This window comes from Papio anubis, chromosome 11 (genome assembly GCF_008728515.1).
Source record: "Papio anubis isolate 15944 chromosome 11, Panubis1.0, whole genome shotgun sequence".
Lineage (NCBI taxonomy): Eukaryota > Metazoa > Chordata > Mammalia > Primates > Cercopithecidae > Papio > Papio anubis.
This window is the reverse complement of record NC_044986.1, coordinates 1,539,613-1,561,193: the sequence shown is the minus strand read 5'-3', so window position 1 is coordinate 1,561,193 and position 21,581 is coordinate 1,539,613. Positions and strand designations below refer to the sequence as shown.

General features: G+C 52.5%; 1 long non-coding RNA gene across 1 annotated transcript in view; it reads right to left on the bottom strand.

The window, feature by feature from the left end:
* The window catches only part of LOC103887840, a 176,773-nt gene extending 158,230 nt beyond the window's left edge, over positions 1 to 18,543 (bottom strand). Inside the window, exon 1 of the long non-coding RNA XR_002524520.2 lies at positions 16,416 to 18,543. This is a non-coding gene — a long non-coding RNA (uncharacterized LOC103887840). The remainder of the gene's footprint in view (positions 1 to 16,415) is intronic.
* Between the last annotated feature and the right edge of the window lie 3,038 nt (positions 18,544 to 21,581).

The following is a 21,581-nucleotide window of genomic DNA, read 5'->3' as shown; positions in this document are numbered from 1 at the left end:
ACCCTTGGTGATGGGAGTAGTGGGTAACGCCCCCAGCCCCCACCTCCTCGGGATGGGGAGGCCTTTGAGGGGCGTGTTCTGCCCAGTCTCAGAATCCCCCAGGAGGATGGAGCCCCAGTTGCCAGCACTGGGAACCCGCTAGGTCCTGAGCCTTTGGTTGGCTGCATTCTCCCCAGCCCACGTCCCCCCTCCACGCCCCCACTGCTGTTTCCTGGAACTGGCTCCTGAAACACGTGCTTGCACGCGGTCCCTGTCGCAGAATCTGCTCCTGTTTATTTCAGCGACGTACAGGCACGTCCTGCTGCCGTGTACGCTCTGGCTTGTATTTGGAAATGGAAGAGTCATCTCAAGTAGCAGCAAGATTGTAACTTTTAGAATAAAGCAGCCTCAAACCAGAAAATTATGAAGAAAAAATGGATTGCCCAAAGTTAACCCCTGTCTCCTTCTTCAGAGGAATCCCACCTCCGCCCCAGGCCAGGTGAGATGGCAAAGCCACCTCAGAGAACGTGACATGGATGGTAGCGGCTCAGGACGCAAGATCAGAGACAGGCAGGTGTTGTCCTGCTCCTGGGATTGGCCCACAGAGAGGGTCTTTGCTGACACATTTTCAGTTTTCAAGATAAATCAGTGGAAGAAATCTGAAGTTCCCGCTGTGTTTGCTCCCCAGATGCTACAGCAACCTTCACCCCCACTTCACACACACCCGCTATTCCCTTCAAACAAATGGTGTAAAATGAGCTTTGCTGTTTCTTTATGGACAGATTAGATCATGTAGCTGATCACGTTGCCCTTTTCATGTGGGTCCCTAGGAAGCACATGTTCTCAGTCTCAAAGGCCCTCTGCATCCTGCATCTGCACTCTTACTTTTTTCAGGATGAAAATGGTTTCTCTGTGCCACTTTATTTTTATTTGTCATTATGCTTTTCCACTTCTATGCATGATACTAAGATACTTCAGATATTTTGGAAATGAGTAGAGTATGGCTACCTACAAACCTACACACAAACACTGAGCAGACACTCACAGGCACATAAAGGCCACATCCAGACCTGAAGTCACAGGATCTGAGCTCTGGATGTGATTACAAAGACGTAAAACAGGAACTGGTAAAACCAGTGAAGAGTCAGTCAGTGTTCTGAATACGTAAGGAAGGCACAAACCAGTAAGAAAAAGACAAATGACACAATGTGAAAACAGCAAAGACTCGAAGAGTCCCTTTCACCGAGGAGGGGACAAGAACGGCCAACATGCCTGTAAAAAGCTGCCTGGCCTCATGTAATCAGGAGACAGAACATTAAAAACAAAATGAGAAATCGTTCCACAGCATCAGGCTGGCAAAGTGTAAAGGTCAGCAAATCCTAGGCACAGACGAGGACTCAGGGTCACTGCCAGTGCCCCATTTGCAAGGCGCAGGCCCCTTCCCCTGCGCGGAGCACGCACAAGTGCTGGGCCCTGCGTTTCCTGCTAAGTCACGTCAGCAGGAGCTGGGTCAGCAACTTCTTCTATCCCAGGCCGGGTCATCATTTCTGCTTTTGAGTCCATGTGGTCTCTGCCACGCCTGGCGGTTGACAATGTGAAGTGGGGGGTGCGACCTCTCTCCAGTTAAACTTGTTGCCCAGAGGCGGGTGGAGCGACGCCATTCGCCGCCCCATGGTGTTGAGGCACTTGTGCACATGGACATCAGGCAAATGGCCACCGTAGCCACAGGCTGCAGGCAGCCCCTCACCACCACCCAGGTGAAATGGCACAGTCCTGCATGGGGCCAGGGGCGCCTGGCAACGCCCTCACCAGGGATGAATCTCAGAATCCGGCGTCAGCAAATACAGAAACTCGGGGGCAGACACACACACACACACACACACACACACACACACACACACGGCCAGCAGCAAACAGAGCAGAACCATTCGTTCTTTAAAGAAACACGGAGATGCCACAGACCGTACAGAGAAACAAGGAAGAATCATCAGGAAACTGGAGGTAGCGTTTCCTCGGGGGTGAGAAGAGAGGGAGGGAGCTGCCGTGGGGAAGGGGCCCAGGCCTCCCAGGGTGTTCTCTTCCTCAGGATGAGCGGTGGCTACATGGGCCTTCATTTTATTATTTTTCTTGACGGGAACCTGCACATTTTCACACTCTCTTCCTGTTTGATGCATTTTATAATTTATTTTTAATTTTAGAAAGAACGGGGATGAAGAGCCCCAGGCACCCACAGGAGGTGCCCCCTAATTCCGAGATGGGATGGGGTGGCCAAGATGAGTGAGCGCGTGGGAGAGAAGTGAGCAGAGCCCAGGAGCACCAGGAGGGGTCCGGGCAGCCGCAGGCCAGGAATGAGCCAGGGAGGGGCGTCCACTGATGTCACAGGCATGGGAGTCGCCCACGAGGAGGGGCCAGGATGTCAGAGAGCCCATGGGGCAGGGGCAGATGGGGCAGCAGCACCCGTGGAGAGGCAGATACATCAACAGGAAGGAGCGGCTGCTGGCCCATCCCCTAAAAGCAGGGCCTTGGAGCCAGGGAGCCAACCTTGCTCCCCATGGCCCTGGCCCCGCCATGCAGCCGCACCTGTTCCTAAACTTTCACTTCTCATCAAAACACAGTGGTGGAAATAGTTCCTAAGGTTAGTGTGATTACTGGGATGAAGCACTAAGCCAGTGACGTGTTCCAAGTGTCCTGCAGAGTGCCTGGACCCCACAGGTGTCCAACAGGCACGCACGCCCACCACTGCCTCAACGGTCATCCCTGGCTGCAGTCGGGTTCTCTGGGAAGCGGACGCTGTGGTGGGGTCAGGTGCCGGGACGTTTGTGAGGAAGCTCCCGGGAAGGGAGGGAAGAATGCAGTCAGCAGAGGGAGGAGAGAAGCTGCGCCCCAAACCCCAACAGCAGCCAGTCACCCCCGGAGCTCTGGGGCTGACAGGGCCACGGCCACCAGAGTCATCCCACTTTGGGCCAAAGTAGGCAGACCTGCACACCACGTATGGGGAGCGGGGGGACTCCTATCTACCCACTGCATGCCCACAACCAGGAACAAGTCCTTCCTTGAGGGGTCCGGGTGGGGGCATCGCCAGGTCCCTCAATGCTGTCCTGTAAGGATCACCCAGCCCTACCGGTCAGGGAAAAGCTCTGATGTAAATTGGAAGAAATGATCCACTGGGCACTTTCCATCCCTGGTGATTAAAGGAAAAGATAAAGTGGCTCAACATTGAGGCGGCGGCCTCGGGAGTGGGAGGAATTTTCGCTGGATGAGAAACATTCCAAAGACAGAAAACACAGTGAAGGGACACACTGAAGACATTTCTGTGGGCTACAGGCTGGCAAAGATGGACGATGATGATCAGAAAGATGGGTTGAGGGTGTGACTAGGAACACACAAAAGTTTAAGACAGACGACCAGTATGGCTCACATTAGTCTCAGCTGAAGCAATGCCTGGTCATCGTCGGGGGCATCGCTCCAAGCTCACAAACAAGGGGTCAGGAGTGGCCTCTTGACCATGTCCCTTAGTCCAGAAACTGCAGCCCCTGAAGGCTGCTCACGGTTCAAGACAGAGCTATTCTTGGCTGTTTCCAGTTGGCACACTCTTGAGCGCGCTCTCTCTCTCTCTCTGTTTTTAATAAAGGACATCTTCACAGAGAGTGGTTCCTTCACACGAGTGTCTCATAAATCATCCTCTTACCCGGTGCTCCTTGCTACCTGTTGTGGGATCTCCCACAGTCCTGGGTGTGCAAGACAGACACAAGCATGCCAGGTCAAAGATGCAGGGAGTGTGGGTGGGCATCATGCAGGAAAACACCAGCTAAGCTGCAAAAACCAACAACTCCCACATCCCAGTGGGTGTCAGCCCTTAAAGTGAAGCTCTCACTTGTGCAAATCTGCATCAGAAGACGTCCACGTGGTGACTCAGAGATGGAGGGAGTTAGAGAGTGAGTGTGGGGGTGTGGGGGAGTGTGTCTGACCACAGGGGAGGATGGTGTGTCCATGTGTTTATCTGTGTGTTTATGCACAAGTGTGTCTGAGTGTGTGCGTACGCGTGCATTTGGGACAAGGAAATGAGCAGATGGGAGGAAAGGGGGAAGACCGGAAGTCACCGGAAGCTGAGTTTTCCTCGCTGATGCACGAGTCATAAAACTGATTCAGCTTCTACAAAACATCCCTGCTGATAAAGTCGGAATCTGTCAAAAAGGTGTTTTCTGTTAGGAACAGACCAGCTTTGCCGTTATGTAATTCAGTGGGAAAAGACCCAAATCCTACATGTCCAACAGACGCACAACTGATCCATGCGTTGATTTCTGTTGTCCATACTAATGCACATTTTGCAGATGGGCTGGTGGAGACCGCTCACTTCCCGCTCTGCACCCTCTGCCCTGAAGTTTATGAAACTGAACAGAGCGCCTGGCCAGGCCATTCCCACCCCTCCCTGAGGGGCTCAGCCCAGCCAAGCAGGAAGGAAGGAAGCAAGGGGAGCAGGAAGAAGGAAGGTGAGTAAGATAAAGATAGAGGGGCAGATGGAGGACAGCAGAAGAGGCAGGGTCCCCAGCTGAGATGTTGGCTGGGCCCTCGGCCAGGTGCTCTGACCATAGAGGACACAGGCTCCTCCCTGCCTCGGGTGCCTCTGGCCAGCTCTGCTCCCCTGCAGTGTGGAGGGTCAGCGAAGTGACTTTCTTGCTACGTATCCCTCCGGTGTGTGGTGGGGTGGGGAGGGTGTGCATCCCTCCCTTTGCTTGTTTATTCACCTCTTGTCTGCCGCAGTGTGCAGAGAGGATGCAGTCTCCCCAACAGAGTGTGTGTCTAGCGGGAGAAACCACCCTCAAAGTCCATGAATTAAGTAATTGCTTGGTTGGATAGAAACTAGCAAGGAGCTGAAGTAGAGAATGACCAGGAGGATGACTTCAGATGTGGTGCACCTGGCAAAGGTCTCCCATGAGCATTCAGGCAGGAACTCCAAGGACACACAGGCACAGGCCAGGTGAAGTGTGGCAGGAACAGCATGCCAAGCAGAGGGAACAGCATATGCAAACCCACAGAGGGAAAGAGGCTGGTGCAGAGCCCCACCGTGGGAGTGCAACAAGCCGGGGGAGAGTGGCCTAGGTGCCAGGAGACCCCGACGCCCTCTGGTGTGAACCAGGCTGTCCTCCATCAGGTGCTTGATCACATGGCCTCTCTACCATACTTTCCGAGAACTCCAGTGTGAAGAAAGCAACAGTGAAGACAGTCCCTTTCCATTCCGTTTGGAGAACACAGTGTGTAGGGATTAAACACAGTTAGGATCCTGGGCTAATTCACATGCAGATGCCAGATGTGAGGAGGCTGGGGCTGGGCAAAAAGGTGAGTTCCTGAGAGCTCTGGGGTCTCTATGTGAAACTTCATGCATCACAACCGCAGGAATACTGCAGGGGTCAGCTGCTCACACGCCCCAGCCCCAGACTGCGGGATGCACCTGGCACTCCCCCCTCCATGGACGACCGAGAGCCTTCAAAGGAACAACATCCTGGCACCAAGCAGAGGAGGCAGGACGGTCCCCCCAGGTTATATTCGGAATGAAACACCTCTGGCAGCACCAGCTCAGGTGACACCACCCAAACCTTCTCAATATGGGCTTTCTGGAGCCAGACCCAGGAGCAGAGCAGTGACCACACCCTTCTGGAGCCAGACCCGGGGCGGAGCAGTGACCCCACGCTCCAGGAGCCCCGGGCTGGTGGCTCTTCCTTTTCAACCAGCTTTCCACTAAAGAGGGTCCAGTCCTCTAAAAACAAAAACCACTGGACAGCAGAGCAGTTAGCCACAGAGACGTGCGGCCCCCTCTGCAATGGAACGTGCGCCAGGTTTCTACACTGCCCCCTGCACGGGGTCTCCGCATGGCACGACTCTCTCTTTCAGGCCGCGTGGCGTCACAGCAGGGGTTCGTGGGTTAAAGCCGCTGTGACCACACGTCCCCCATGGAGGGTGCAAGGCCAAGGGGCAGAACGATCACAGCTGACCCCAGGCTCTGCAGGCGCAGCCCGCCAGGCAGCGCTACCTCCGCTCATGGCCCAAGTCAGGTTTCCCCAGAGGCAGCCTGCGTCAAAGGACTGTGCTGGGTGTGCTGCGGGGGTGGCTACGGTCGTAACGGGCGAGGGGCAGGTCCGCGTGGTGGAACTGCTGTGTTCCTGACTGTGGCGGTGGTTACAGGACTGTGCACTTGTGATAAAATTGTGCAGATGCACATAAAACTGGTGAAATCACATGAGCACGCTGGACTTCATCAAGCCAACTTCCCGGCTGTGACCCTGGGCTGGAGTTCGGCAAGATGCTCCGTGGGGGAACCGGGTGAAGGGTTGCGACCCTGGACTGGAGTTCGGCAAGATGCTCCGTGGGGGATCTGGGTGGAGAGCTCACAGGGTCTCTCTCTATCATTTCTTACAATTGCATGTAAACCTACAATTATGTCCAAATAAAAAGTTTTTTAAAAGGGTCCAGTGCAGTGGCTCACACCTGTAAGCCAGCTACTCCGGAAGCTGAGCAGGGAGGATCACTTGAGCCCAGGAGGTCCAGGCTGCAGTGAGCCATAATCATGCCACTGCACTCCAGCCTGGCTGATAGAGGGAGACTGTCTCAAAAAAAAAAAGGTTAAGAATTTTTTAAATTATTGGGGAACAGGTGGTGTTTGGTTACATGAGTAAGTTCTTTAGTGGTGATTTGTGAGATTTTGGTGCACCCATCACCCAAGCAGTACACACTGCACCCAATTTGTAGTATTTCCCCTCCCACCGCCTTCCCACCCTCTCCCCCTGAGTCCCCAAAGTCCACTGTGTCATCCTTATAGCTTAGCTCCCACTTATGAGTGAGAACACATGATGTTTGGTGTTCCATTCCTGAGTTACTTACCTTAGAATAATAGTCTCCAGTCCCATCCAGGTGGCTGGGGATGCCATTAATTTAAAAAACAACAACAATAACAACAAAAATCTCTAGGTTGCAAAGATTTCAATAAATATGTTCCTAATTAGAAATGTTCTCTAAAGAAACCGGGCTGGATGGCATCACAAGGAAGGCGTGCACCCCACATTCCTTCCACCTGCCTCATTTTCCACCCACAGGAAAAGAATTTACGTGTCTCTTTTGAGACAGAGACTGCCTCAAAAGTGATGATTCCTGATGGATCTGAATACCCAGCCTGTGGTCCTCAGGATAACTCTGCCCCGAAAAAATGTGTCCATGTCTCAACCCTGAAAGGAAGGAATATGTTATTTTATGGGGCAAAGAGGGCTTTACAGAGGGGATTAAAGTTTGAGACAGGAAGAGTCCCCTGGGCTTGCTGGATGGGTCCTTGGCATTGTAAGGGGCCTTATGGCAGAGAGGCAGGAGGGTCAGGGCAGGAGAGAGGCTGGCCTTGAAGATGTGGCGAGCGGCCGTGACCCAAGGCACAGGGTGGCCTGTGGAAGCCAGAGAAAGTGAGGAAACTAATCCTCCCTGGAGCGTCCGGAAGGAACCAGCCCTGCCGATACCTTGATTTTAGCCCAGTGAGACCCACTTCAGACTTCTGACTCCCAGAACTATAAAAGAATAAATTTGTGTTGTTTTAAGTTTGTGATCATTTGTTACAGCAGTAAAAGGCAGCTGGTACCTTCACTTTACTCCATGATTTAAAAGTCTCCTTTCTGACACGTTTTAAGTGGTTCATGTTAGCAGTCAGAACCCTGGGAATTATCTGAGGCCATTTTGCTTAGAGTTCACTAGATATTTTTCCCTAGCCACAATTATGTCACTGTTAAGTCTAAAAAAAAAATTTCTACCATGCTGATCAATATTCTAAGGAGGTAGATTAATCTTTGTAAATTTCACAGTAACAGGCAGGTCTCAGTGATGAAAGTCATTTAAATTAAATTATTTATGCAGATATATGAAACCAAATGAATTTCACGGCAGCAGTACTAGAAGCTAGAGACGTGGGCAGTGTGGGGCACATGGATGCTCAGAAAGCGAGCCAGCGGCCCCACACCCCTCAGGGATGGCGAGTTAGACTGCAGGAGGGGTCAGAGGCAAACCCCCAGCCCACATCATATACCCTGGGCCAAGCTAGTGGTGTCTCCTACCTGCAGTGAGCACAGAGCGAGATCCTGTCTCAAATAAAAAAGCTTAAGAAAAGAAACTCTAGGTCACAAAGATTTCAAAATTCAACAAGAATCAATCAATATTTCTGACCTCTACTCATGTGGGTAAAGTCGTCAGGTTGGGAGTAACCGCTTGGACAGTCCACGAGCGGAAACGCCCACGGCAGGGCCGTTGAGTGCTCAGCTCTCCATGCGGCCTCTCAGGACGTCTTTCAGAGTGGAAAGTCATGTTGCATGAGCAAGACTTCCCAAAAGAGTCTGCAAAGTTGTCCTTTTCGCCAGACTGGAAGGGTTGAATGGGACCATTCTATGGCCTTAGACGTGTCCAGTATTTTGCTGGAGACAGACAGAAGAGTGGCGATGGTATGCACAGGAGCGTGTGCGCCCTACCACGCCCATCTCCAGCGTCCAGGAAGCCCCTTTGCCAGGCAGCAGAGGGTGCAGGGACTGGGGCCAGGACTCAGGATGAAAGGAACACGGCCCCTGCCCTCGAGGCCTCCTGCAGAGAGGAGACCAGATGCTAGGGTGTGAAGCCCAAAGAAATTCACGATGGAGGAAAGTCTGCGCTACGAGGGACACAGCCATCCCCACAGACAGTCAGCAGGGACGAGGTCACCCTTCCCAGAGCCAGAGCAGCCGGAGTCATCAGGAGAAACCAGCAGGCCTTGGTCAGAGAAGGGGAGATAGGGATCTAGAAAAATTCTTCCAGCTCAGGACTGCCTGCAGGTGCAGGGCCCAGAAGTGGCAAGAAATGACAAAGGGTCCATCATGGCCAGAGGCACAGCAGCCGGGCACTGGAGAGGAGGCTGGAGCAGCCACGCAGAGCCCGCAGACCCCAGCCAGGTCTTCCCGGGAACAAGGGGCCGGCAACATGGATCTGCAAGCTCAAATCCACACAGAAATGGGCCTTCCTCACCCAGGCTTCCAAGCTTATTTGAAGTACTAATCTCCATTTCCCTTGATGAGAGGACTGAGCTCGGGCCTCCTCCAAATCAACCCTCATATATCCTCCCTTTACGCCCAGCCAGAAGGGAAGATCAGGCTTCAGTCTGAGGCAAATGAACACAGCCAATAAATAGTGATCCAGAGACTACTCTGTGCAGGTGAGAGTGGGGCAGCGGGTGGGGCCCCAGGGCCGAAGAGGCCAAGCAGTGCCTGGAGGCTGGCCAGTAGCTCTATCAGCATGAGGTGGAGAGCCAGCAGCACGTGGAGCCCAGGGGAATTGCCAGATAGCGAGTCTGCCTGCACCCCTCCCAGGAGGCAGCCCAGGCCGAGGGAGTCTGCACCCCCTCAGGAGACGCAGCCCCCAGATAGGGAGGCTGCCTGCACCCCCTCAGGAGCACTTGGCCCCAGATAGGGGTCTGCCTGCACCCCCCTCGGGAGGCAGCCCCAGATAGGGGAGTCTGCCTGCACCCCCCCTCCCGGGAGGCAGCCCCAGATAGGGAGTCTGCCTGCACCCCCTCAGGAGACAGCAGCCCCCAGATAGGGAGTCTGCCTGCACCCCCTCAGGAGACGCAGCCCCCAGATAGGGAGTCTGCCTGCACCCCCTCGGGGCCCAGCCCCAGATAGGAGTCTGCCTGCACCCCTCGGGAGGCGCGGCCCCCAGATAGGGAGTCTGCCTGCACCCCCTCAGGAGACGCAGCCCCCAGATAGGGAGCCACCTGCGCTGCTGGGCAGGGCAGGAGCTGAAGGAGTCAAGCCCCGCGTCGCTCAGCTCCCTTTCTCCCTACTGAGCCCAACAGGGCCACTGAGGTCTTGCCTGTGGTGGCTTTAGCCCAGACAGCTCAGCCTCCAGGGTGAAGAGGGGAGCCATGGGTGGGGAGAGAACCCTCGGGCCACGGGTGGACAGTGGCCAGACTGGTGGCTGCCTGGGAGGCTCCTCTGCTAGCAGTGGGGGGCACACGGCCCACAGGTGCCATCTGTCATTTGCACCCGAAGGACTGCCCAGGAAGCGAGTGTGTGCCCCAGAGACCTGTGCAGGCCAGAGGAAGCCCCGAGAGGCCAGTGAGGACCTCCTGAGGAGGAAGCATGAGTAGGGTATTCCCGCCCAGGGCTCTGGCAGAGCTCAGAGGGCGACGTGGGAGGCAGCTTGTGTTTTAGCCAAGTCCTCTTCAAGGGGCTGGTGAGGAAGGGGATTACCCTAGGGAGGCTCGAGGGATGTGAACTGGGTGCCCCACTTGCTTGACGGGCGAGGGCAGCGGTTCTCAGTCCCACGGGCTCACCACCCAGGGGAGGAAACCTCAGGCCACACAGGGTCACGGGGAGGAAGCTCTCGGGGCAGAGTGAGCTGCAGGGCTGTGGGGGTGGATGGTGCAGGAACAAGAAGGTGGTGCCCGTGGGCCCTGCAGAGGGATGGAGTGAGCTGCTTTGAATCACCCTGCGGGCCAGCAGGGAGCCAGAGCCTTTGATCAGGGATGACAGGCTGGGCTGTGTGGCTGAGGGCCCCTGTCCTCAGGAGCAGAGGAGGAGGGGAGCCAACAGTGACGTCCCCTCACCCCCGTGTCCCCAGACACTAAGGCAGTGCACATGGCATCTGGGGCCTTCACTTTCCCCCTGTTGCTCCTCTGCCTCTTCCTTCAGCAGCTTTCCTGCCTTTCCTAGACCACCTCCACCATCAGACCCCACCCACAGACCACGTGCCAGGTTTCCAGTCCCGTTCCACAAGCTCAGGGGACACAGTCGATCAGACCTACTCGGTTGAGCTGAAGCCACTCTAGGGCAGCCTCCCTGGATTTTATCCAGTTTCTCCAGACACATTCCAGGGCGAAAAGAAACACACAATGTTAATGACACCAGAAAAACAAAATCAAACAGTGGACGTTGTGATTACATCAGCATGTCAAACATTAGAAAACAGCTGTGTTCTTCACCCTGTGCTAGACATCAGAATTCAGGTTACTGGTGTGTGTGCACACGGGGCTGGAACCCTCAATGAAAGATTCCAGCGCTTTGGGCCAGAGATTCCCCTCTAGTCTTATTACAAGGCAGCCCCGAAGCGTGTACGGAGAGCCAGCCGCGTCCCTTTGTACTTGCTGGGAATATTTCAGTGGGACGTTTCCTCCAGCACCGGCTCTGCCTGTGACTCTGACTCGGGAGACAGAGACCCAGAGTCCTCAGAACTGGCGGGTAACTTTCAACAATTCTGTTGGAACTTGTGATCTCTTGAGTCTTTAATCATTTGAAGCTCATCTTTTTTGAAATGTCTGAAGGTATGAATGTGTTCCCTGAAAGACTAAATTCTGTTCTCCAAATGATAGAAAATAGTCCCAAAAATAGTTTACTTTAAGGTAAATAACTAAACAATGTATTCCACTAATGAAGTCCCTGAATTTAACGTCCTTTTCTGGTTCTATTTTTAATATTAGTATGGATTTTTTTTTAATCAGTGGAGAAACATGAACTATGCATCAGAGCTGCCAGCTCTCTGGACGGCTTCCTCTGCCAAGTCAGTTCAGCGCTCCAGCCCTCTCCCCCGGTGACTGGCCCCTCAAGTAAATAAAAATAGGTCTGATCCTAAAGCAAACAGAAAGCGTCGGTCTCTTTGAGCGGGTGCCACAGAGGCTTTTCTTAGACATGTTTCTTTGCACATCCCCTGATGGCCAGTTTGTGAGCCAAGTTGCTCCCAAATAAAAATGTCCACTGACGCAGTGGAAGCTTGACCAGAAAGCTGAGCCCACTGGGGGCTCCGCTGCAGCCTCTCCTGATGGCTCTGCAGGGGCTCCCGGCACCAGCCTGTGCTGGGCCTCCAGGGCAAGTTCTGGAGACATCTCGTTGCCCTTCCAGCATGGCAGCCCAACTTGAAGCATGCGGGTGTGGCTGCCTTCTTCTATTCACTGGGTATCCACGATGTTCTATGAAGCACAGCTCTAAGGACCAGGACCCAATGCTCTATGTGCACCGCCCCCTCCTGCCCTTGCTCCTCCATCAGAACGGGAGGGAAGGGCATCCTCTCCCCTCCATTCACGTGCCAGACACGTGAGCTCCCAGGCCCGTGGGTTTCCTCAGCTGCAGCAGGAGGAGACAGACTCCCCAAGACAGAGGCTTCTTCCCACATCTTGTTTTTCTTCTGCAGGCACAAGTTACGCTTACTAACAAATAAACGTCCCTCCGTTCCATTTCTGCATAACCTACAAAAGCATTTCCCACAGCAGTAGCTGAATTCTGCCTACTCCAGGAATATGTGGTTGCATTTAAGCTGTAACCAGGACAGGAGTAGGGAAGTGCACGTGGAGGTGAAGTGATGAAGTCAGGGGCATATTTTTTTTTTAATTTTACTTTAAGTTCTAGAGTACGTGTGCACAACATTCAGGTTTGATACATAGATATACATGTGCCATGTTGGTTTGCTGCACCTATCAACTCATCATTTACATTGGGGAGTATTTCTCTAATGCTTTATCCCTCCCAGGTCCCCACCCTCAATGAAACCAGTGTATGATATTCCCCACCCTGTGTCCCAAGTGTTCTCATTGTTCAATTCCCACCTATGAGTGAGAACATGCGATTGTTTGGTTTTCTATGTGCGATAGTCTGCTCCGGGAATGATGGTTCCAGCTTCGTCCATGTCCTACGGAACGAACTCATCTTTTATGGCTTATGGTATTCCATGGTGTATATGTGCCACATTTTCTTAATCCAGTCTATCATTGATGGACATTTGGGTTAGTTCCAGAGTCTTTTGCTGTTGTGAACAGTGCCACAATAAACATATGCGTACATGTGTCTTTATATAGTAGCATGATTTGCAATCCTTTGGATATATGCCAGTAATGTGATTGCTGAGTCAAGTGGTATTTCTAATTTCTAGATCGCGAGGAATTGCCACTGTCTTTATGGTTGAACTAGTTTACACTCTCACCAACAGCGTAAAGTGTTTCCCTGTTTCTCCATGTCTCTGGCATCGTTGTTTCCTGACTTTTTACTGATTGCCAGTCTAACACTGGCATGAGATGGTATTTCATCGTGGTTTCTCGATCTGTATTTCTCTGATGACTAGTGATGATGAGCATTTTTTCATGTGTCTGTTGACTGCCCTTATGTGCCTTCTTTTGAGAACTGTCTGTTCAAATCCTTTGCCCACTTTTGATGGGATTGTTTTGTTTTTCCTTGCAAATTTGTTTGAGTTCTTTTGTAGATTCACGGATATTAGCCCTTTGTCAGATGGGTGAATTGCAAAATTTTCTCCCATTCTGTAGGTTGCCTGTTCACTCTGACAGTAGTTTATTTTGCTGTGCAGGAGCTCTTTAGTTTAATTAGATCCCATTTGTCAAGTTTGGCTTTGTTCGTTGCTTTTGGTGTTTAGTCATGAAGTCCCTTGCCCATGCCTATGTCCTGAGATGGTATTGCCCTACGTTTTCTTCTAGGGTTTTATGGTTTTTAGGTCCTAACATTTTAAGTCTTTAATCCATCTTGAATTAATTTTTTGGCCCATAAAAGGTGTAAAGAAGAGAGATCCAGTTTCAGCTTTCTACATATAGCTGTCCAGTTTAGCACCATTTATTAAATGGGCAATCCTTTCCCCATTTATTGTTTTTGTCAGGTTTGTCAAGATCAGATGGTTGTAGATATGTGGTGTGTGTTATTTCCTGAGGCCTCTCTGTTCTGTTCCATTGAGTCCTATATCTGTTTTTGTACCAATTCATGCTGTTTTAGTTACTTTCTTAGCCTTGTAGCATAGTTTGGAAGTCCAGGTGATGTGATGCCTCCAGCTTTGTTCTTTTGGCTTAGGATTGTCTTGGCAATGCAGGCTCTTTTTGGTTCCATATGCACTTTAAAGTAGTTTTCCAATTCTGGCAGAAAATCATTCACTTAACTCAATGGGATGGTATTGAATCTATAGGTACTTTGGAGCGAGTATGTCCATTTTCCTGTATATTGATTCTTCCTATGCATGACCATTGGAATATTCTTCCAGTTGTTTGTATCCTCTTTTATTTCATTGAGCAGTGGTTTGTAGTTCTCCTTGAAGAGGTCCTCCCCAGGTAATTGGATGGACAAACTGAGGTGCCTCTGCATGAGGACACCATTGGCAATCAAGGGGAACCTGTGTGGACACACGCATCACCTCAGATAGACCTGGAAGCTGGCCCATGGAGTGAGACCCTGCAGGGCGTCATTTACGTGACATTCTCAAAAAGTCTGGGTTGTGGTGTGGAAAATACCTTGGTGGTGTCCAAGAAGAGTGTCACTGCACAGGTTCAGTACAGCGTGCAGGCTCAGTACGGTGGGCAGGCTCAGGACCGCGCGCAGGCTCAGTACGGTGGGCAGGCTCGAGGTACACTGCGCCCAGGCTCAGTGCAGTACACAGGCTCAGTACACTGCGCGGAGGCTCAGTACAGCGCCCCAGGCTCCAGTCACGGCATGCAGGCTCCGAGGCACACTCGCGGGCTCAGTCTGACACACAGGCTCAGTTACACTCTTGGGCTCAGTACAGCCGCACAGGCTCAGGAGAATGCGGCGAGGGCGAGGCTCAGTACAGCGATGCAGGCTCAGGACAGTAGCGCAGGCTCAATGCAGGTGGGCGGGCTCAGTACACTGTGCAGGCTCAGTACGGCACACAGGCTCAGTACACTGCGCAGGGCTCAGTACAGCGCACAGGCTCAGTGGGTATGCAGGCTCAGTACACTGCGCAGAGGCTCAGTACAGCACGCAGGCTCGGTACACTGTGCAGGCTCAGTACAGCCGCATGAGCTCAATACACTCGCGGGCTCAGTGCAGCGCAGGCTCAGTACAACATGCAGGCTTGGTGCCACTCGCGTGAGGCTCAGTACAGTGCCCAGGCTCAGTATGGGGTAAGTTGGGTTTTTTGATCTAGGGAGAGTGCGACTGTTACAGGCTCAGTACAGGATAATTGGGTTTTTTGAGGCTTTTTGAAGAAGGGAGGTTTGTGCTGTATCCTGAATCTACACAGGTGCCAAAATTCAAAGACATATCCACCAAAAAGAAAAGTCCAATTTTGCTGTCTGTCAATTTCAAGTATAAAATGTTTAAAAAGCAACTAGACTCCTAACTTTTACATTTTGCTAACAAAACATAAAGCTTTTTTTAGAAAGAGCAACTCACAGTAAAAGATTAGAGAAGAGAATGTCCCATGTCCAACACAGCTGTCATGGGGTCGATCCTGCTCCGTTCCCGCTCACAGCTGCAGACGCCCTCATGCCTCCCCAGGTCCCACGTGGCCTCCTCCAGCCCACGGGGTCTCTCCAACATCAGCCCTTCTTGGGAGAGGGCCTGGGCTTCAGGCCACCTGGCCCCCCTGTTCCTGCCACAGGTCTAACGGCCCCGCATCCACCGGGCACACTTCTTTCTCGACCCATCCTGGAGTCCCTCAGAGGACACCGAGCCCCACCAGCCACAAAGACCAGAATTCACTTTCTCATGGACAAATCTCAACTCTTCCTGCCCAGAGCAGCTGTCTTTACAAACAACACCATGAGACCACGTGTCTGTGTGTAGGTGAGAATCATTCTACAGAGATTCCCAGAAGAAAAGCTGCAACCTCTGGCAAAAGTGAATTGTTCATGGAAGCTGGGATCACGGGCATCCCAACATCCTGGAGGCAGAATTTGCAGTGGGTGAAAAATAACCAACCTGAGTCTACAACAGGAGACGTGGACCACGAGCAGTGCATTTCCTGCCCTGGAACACTACACAGCCAGTGAATTCAGTGAGGCAGAGCCACAGAGGGGTCTCAGGAGCAACACCGGCACGGAGAGACACAGACAGCACGCATGGGTCTCAGAAACAGAGTGGACACTGAGCAAAAGAAGCCAGTTGTAGGATGATGGGCATATAAACTTCAGAAAAATGCTAAACAAATCTCCAGGCTGTTTATGAATACACGCACATTATTTACAGCGTTTGTACCTGTGCATGGGAATAACGGGGGCCCAATTCAGAATCTGGGCTCCTCTGCGGGGAGGATGGGCTTTGTGCGGACTTCAGGGGCGCTGGTCAGGCTCCACTTCTGACGCCCAGCCGGGGGCATGTAGGTGTTTGGTACATTATTCTCTTATGTTTATATACTTTAAATATTTCGTAAGTTAAAAGACCAAAGAGCAGAACAACATAAATAATACACTACCATTTACCCATCTGAGCTAAAACGATACGCACACACACAGAAAAATATTTACATGTGTCTGGAGTTTCAGGCAGGAAGTGGGGCCAGGGCAGACACGTGAATGTGAATGAGGTACGGTCTCCACTTTTCACCGCGTGCCTTCTGATGCTGTTCAGGTGTGTGTTACTGCGTGCACACATCATACATTCCATTTTTAAAAGATTTAGATACTTTTAAAAGAATATTCTGAAAGCAGGGAAGCCCTCACTTACCTCCACCTGCCAGGTCTCACCTCTCGATGGTGGCTGTGCCACCCTCCCCACACACCTTCCTGGAGCCTCCACGTCTCTCCTCCTATCACTCCATGGTGTTGTTACCCTCTGACTTCAGTGTTGCATCCCTAAAACCGTGGGTCTCAGGGCCCAGTCCAGAGAGCAGAAGCCACCCCAGCTATTCTAACAGAGCGAATGTAACACAGGGGATTGGTTCAACGGCGTCAGAGGACTGAAGACACAGACACACTGCAGGAAGCAGCTTCTACCCCAGCAACCGGAAAACAAAGGAGAGAAGTTGGGGTTCCCAGAACCCAGGAGCTCAGAGAGGCATCCCCGAGGAGTAAGATTCAGGCTGCAGGGGAGGGTCTTGGCAGGACTATGCTGGTCGGTGGCTCCAAAGGTACAGGAGAAATGGGGTCCCAGTCACTGCCAGAGAGGAGCCACCTCTAGGTGATGCTGATGCAACAGGCAGAAGGAAGGGGTCACCTCCATCCCCCGCCCCCACTGTGGCCCGGTCTCCCTGCTGCACCCGAGTGACAGAGCCTGCAGGCAGGGCCACCACGGCCAAAACGCGGAGCCCCTTCCCCAGCAGCAGCGGCACGGCACGGCGCCCCAGCGTGGATGCGAGGCGGGAGGTGAGGGATGGGCACCGCACACTTGCATTCACAGTGGGCCCTCGGTGAACACGCGCTGAGGCAAAGAAGGAGGAAATGAACGGATGCGTGCAAGAGCCGCGCAGAGGCCCCGTGCAGGCTTCCTGTTTCTGATGAAGGAAATAATGTATACAGTGGTCCATTTCCAGGACAAAGGGCCTTGAATCGGCTTAGGTCAGCAAACTACAGAAGAAACAGGATGTACTAGGCCCCTGCTTGGATAGCCAACGCCTGCTTGTTGGGCACCCCCCACCCCTTAGTTGCCCTCACCCGAACCAAAGAGGTTTAGTCTAAGATGAAAGTTTACTGGCCTAAAAATATCTCGTTTTGTCTGTTCTTATCAGCCTGCCCAGCTACTTAGGTCATAAGTCAAATACTGGAAGAGCCCCTGAGCTGACTGGGAGTGCAATGCATTGTGGGCCGCAACAAAATGCAGCAGGACAACCCCAAAGAAAACACCTGCAGCCCCTGCCCAACAACCAATAGGCGACGTCCAGGAAGACTGTGACCCCCACAGTGCTCAGCCTATGAGGAACCAGGGGAGGGACCTGCACCCTACACCCCCTACCCAACAACCAATAGGCGACGTCCAGGAAGACTGTGACCCCCGACAGTACTCAGCCTATGAGGAACTGGAGGCGGGACCTGCACCCTGCAACCCCTACCCAACAACCAATAGGTGAAGTCCAGGAAGACTGTCACCCTGACAGTACTCAGCCTATGAGGAAGCGGGGGTGGGACCTGCACCCTACAGCCCCTACCCAACAACCAATAGGTGAAGTCCGGGAAGGCTGTGACCCCCCCCACAGTACTCAGCCTATGAGGAACCAGGAGAGGAACCTGCACCCTGCAGCCCCTACCCAACAACCAATAGGTGAAGTCCGAGAAGACTGTGACCCCACAGTACTCAGCCTATGAGGAACTGGGGCAGGACCTGCGCAGTTAAATGGGTTAAACGGCTTGTTGTAACCCTGCTGGGTGTGCCTGCCCACCAGACACCCGATCTTGCAAAACCGTGTTTAAAATTCTCACTTTCGCTGTTCTCTGGGTCTCTGAGTCCATTATTTGGGTTTGGACAGGTGAGTTTGTTTATCATATCTGAGCCACAACCCCTGTTAGGCTGTTCCCAAATTGCTGTAAAGAATACCTGAGACTGGGTAATTTATAAAGAAGAGAGGTTTAATTGGCTCACGTTCTGCAGGCTATGCAGGAAGCTGGCATCTGCCTGGCTTCTGGGGAGGCTGCAGGAAGATTTCGGTGCTGGTGAAGGTGAAGGGGAAGCAGGTGCATCACGTGGCCAGAACGGGAGCAAGAGAGAGAAGGGGGAGGTGCTGCACACTTTAAACCACCACCTCTCAAGAGAACTCACTCACTGTTGTAAAAACAGCACCGAGGCCTGAGGGACCCACCCCCGTGACCCAAACATCTCCCACCAGGCCTCACCTCCAACACTGGGGATGACATTTCAACATGAGATGTGGGTAGAGACACGGATGCAGACTCTGTCAACCCCTTCTCTCACCAGCGAACACGCAGTCCCTGGGCCTCTCCCTCTGGCTGGAGGAGGCCCACATGGGTAACTCCCGAGCAGGAGGACTCTCTCTGCAGGTGCATCTGAGAACGTGTGCTTTCCCGGCCCCCAGGCTGTTCTCAGCGACGCCCCTTAGGACCTGCCCACCAGGACAGCGGTCCAGTGGTGGCACGCTGCCCCTCCTGGCTCACACTGCCAACCTACCATCACCAGTGCCCTGACGGCCCCACCCCACGGATTTCAACAAGCAGAACAAGCGACTCGACTCCATCCCAAAGATGTAAGGCCTTACCTTTGGAAAAGTCTGAATGATGTATGGTTTGGGAATGGCCACATTTCATGTATACAATATTGATTTGATCTTTTTAAAGCAATTAAAATGCAGGCCAAGTGATACCTGGGAAAGGTCGCCATGGTGCAGGCAAAATCCCTGGGAACAGAGTTATCCTAGGCTGCCACATTGGGCGATTAAAAACCATCAGCATGGCTGGGCGCGGTGGCTCAAGCCTGTAATCCCAGCACTTTGGGAGGCCAAGACGGGCAGATCACGAGGTCAGGAGATCGAGACCATCCTGGTTAACACGGTGAAACCCCGTCTCTACTAAAAAAAATGCAAAAAACTAGCCGGGCAAGGTGGCAGGCGCCTGTAGTCCCAGCTACTCGGGAGGCTGAGGCAGGAGAATGGCGGGAACCCGGGAGGCGGAGCTTGCAGTGAGCTGAGATCCGGCCACTGCACTCTGGCCTAGGCGACAGAGTGAGGCTCCGTCTCAAAAAAAAAAAAAACCATCAGCATAAATTTCACTTACAAAAGTCACTTTTGTTTACTCACTTCAGCTTTGTGCCCCCAGGATCCAGGGAGTCACCCCTTTCTCTTTCTGAGACCGTTCCAGACGAATGAACATCAAACCATCCAGACTGCAGTGAGGATGGGCCTACGACAGAGGCAGCAACACCCTCCCGCGAGGCCATCGTCTGTGAGTCGGGCGGCAGCTCCAGCCCCTGTCGCATGATGCGAAATGATCATGGCCGGTTGGTCTGAATGCCAACACCCACCAGCCTCCAGCATGAGGTGTCCAGCACCAGGGGACATCTGTTCCTGGGACCAGAATTAAAGCATAGGCTGCGTCTACCTTACAGTGTCCCTGGAAATGTGAGGAAAGCAAAAGGAAAGTGTCGTACAGGAGAAAAGTCCTAGACCATTCATTCCCCACACTGCCCGGATTTCATGAGGCATTGGAGTTCCAGGTGACAGAGACTCCTGCTGAGAGGAGAGCTGCTCCCAGTCCTGCGGGGGAGACTGACCTGCAAACAGCGTGTGCACGAAAGGCAGGAACAGACGTGCTTCGTGCCATGGTCCTGGGCAAACCAGAGGCCGCCGGAGGCCGAAGGATGCCGGACAAGTGGCTCTGAGATGCTGCCTGCTTCCCCCACCACACCGCCCCCCGCCACTCTGCTTCACCCCAAATGTAAGGAAGACCCCAGCACTCCAAGGGCAAACCCACTGACTCAGGGCCTGAGAGGGCCACGGAGATCCGACAGAGATGGGAGCAGAATCCACACTGCCTAGCTGGAGGCTTGTTGGTTTGTTGTCTGTTCATCTGTTGTTTGTTTGTTTGCTTGTTTGTTTGAAACTACAGTAAAAAATACTATTTGGCGTGTGGCTCTATAAGTTTGGGCAAGTGCATAAAGTCATGTAACCAACAACACAATCAAGAGACCAGGCCCATGATCCCCAAAACTCCACTCCTGTGTCCCCCATCGCAGCCCCTGGAAGCCACTCATCTGTTCCCCTACCTGGAGTGCTGCCTTTTCTAGAATGTGATGGAAACAGAATCATGCAGCACTCAGCCTTCTGAACCCAGCTCTTTGCCCTTAGAATAAGGCCCGTGGGGATTATTCCTGCAATTTGTTCCTGGAACGTTTCCCGTTGCAGGAAGGTATCCCAGTTTCTTCATCCATTCGCCAGTTGGTGGATATCTGGATGGTCTCCACATTGGGGCAATTATCAATAAAGTTACTAGGAACATTCGCAGGGAGGTCTTTGTGTGAACATGAGTTTTCATTTCCCTTGGGTGAACGCCCAGTAGAGCCATTGCTGGATCATTGGGCAAGAGTGTGTTTAACTGTGTGAGAAACCCCCACACTGCTTTTCCGCCTTGGCTGCCGCACCATATTACATTCCCACCAGTGATGTGAGAGTTTCGATAGCCAGGTTCCGACAGTCACACCTGGGCCACCCAGGGCCCAGCTCGGCAGCACCTGCAGTTGGGGTTCATGAGGCACCTGCCAGTGCCGGCCTGGGGTGGGCCGCATTGTCTGTGGGTGTTGTTTTATGTCCTTTTTAGCCTTTTCAGTAGGTGTGACGTGATGTTTTCACGCAGCCGTTATTTGCATTTTCCTGATGACTAATGACGCACAGCATTTTTTTTATGTGCTGATTTACCATCTGCACATTCGCTTTAGTGAAGGGTCTGTCCAAATTTCTCGCCCAGTTTTAAAATGGGGCTTTTGTTTTCTTACTGTCGAGTTTTGGTGTTCTTTGTATATTCTGGACAGAAGTCCTTAGACAGATAAGCATTTGTCATTTCATTGTTTTGTTTGCTGTTGTTGTGGTTTGAGACAGGGTCTTCCTCTGTTGCCCAGGCTGGAGTGCAATGGCTCAATCTCAGCTCACTGCAACCTCCGCCTCCCAGGTTCAGCAATTCTCCTGCCTCAGCCTCCAGAGTAGCTGGAACTACAGGCGCCCACCAACAAGCCTGGCTGATTTTTATAATGTTAGTAGACAGGGGTTTGGCATGTTGGTCAGGCTGGTCTCGAACTCCTGACCTCAAGTGATCTGCCCGCCTCAGCCTCCCAAAGTGCTGGGATTACAGGTATGAGCCACCGTGCAGCTTAGAAATGTATTTTGAAGAACAAAACTTTTAATTTTGACAAAATCCCATCAAGGAGTGTTTTGTTTCGCGTCACCTCTAAGATCCC